This window comes from Siphateles boraxobius, unplaced genomic scaffold (assembly GCF_051911475.1).
Source record: "Siphateles boraxobius isolate OS27281-9 unplaced genomic scaffold, OSU_SipBor_1 7, whole genome shotgun sequence".
Classification (NCBI taxonomy): Eukaryota; Metazoa; Chordata; class Actinopteri; order Cypriniformes; family Leuciscidae; genus Siphateles; species Siphateles boraxobius.
This window is the reverse complement of record NW_027509197.1, coordinates 13020001-13020796: the sequence shown is the minus strand read 5'-3', so window position 1 is coordinate 13020796 and position 796 is coordinate 13020001. Positions and strand designations below refer to the sequence as shown.

Below are 796 nucleotides of genomic sequence, written 5' to 3'. Positions count from 1 at the left end.
CCTAATTAATGACCAATTTTTTCAATAAAGACACGTTTAATTGTTAGTGCATGTTAGCCTAGGTCCTTTACATAATATTAGCAGTTCAATAACTTTTAATTTATCAGTAAACATTGAAATTAAAAACTAAATGTTTTAGTAGTATTATTCATTGTTAGTTTGTAGTTTCCTACTGTGAACAAATAGAACATTATCAACATTTTAAGAAAATCTCCAGCACATGTCGATATGCTTGACTCCTTCAGAGGCATTCAACCATTATAAGAACTATTTTCTGACAATACCAGTTTAACAAACTATTCCAGAACTGCATTCAATCTTTTTGCAGTTGCTCCATCTAGTGGCAACCCATTTTATTTTCACCATACAGCAGGAAGAACAAGACACAGATCAGTATCAAACTAGATTTATTATATACAGTAGTAAATGGCCAACACAAGATCCTCTGCTCTCCCGAACGCCACTGCCATTCCCATTACAATTCTCACGTGTTGAGTTGACTGTGGAGCTGCTATTTCACCAGGATAGTGTTTAATACTCTTGATGTGCCAGAAAGGATAAAGAGGGATGTTACAATATGATGCATTTTTAAAGGGCAAAAAGTATGACAATAAAAACAAGGGAAACACTTCATTTGTATATCATGAAATCCAAACTTAGCAGACAGCAAACTTTTAAAGACATACTCAAAGCTTTAAAAATTAAAAAATGTCTACTGGAATACGATCCACAATCTAGCTTTATCAAACCTGAGGTGTCAGAAAAACAATGCTGCAATGTCAACATTTTAAATTGT

General features: G+C 33.3%; 1 protein-coding gene across 1 annotated transcript in view; it reads right to left on the bottom strand.

Moving 5' to 3' along the window:
- Window positions 1–390: 390 nt before the first annotated feature.
- Window positions 391–796, bottom strand: part of sumo3b (small ubiquitin like modifier 3b) — a 2230-nt gene continuing 1824 nt past the window's right edge. Inside the window, exon 4 of the mRNA XM_077215167.1 lies at window positions 391–796. This exon is cut by the window's right edge and continues 428 nt beyond it. The gene's annotated coding sequence lies outside the window, so the exon portion shown is untranslated.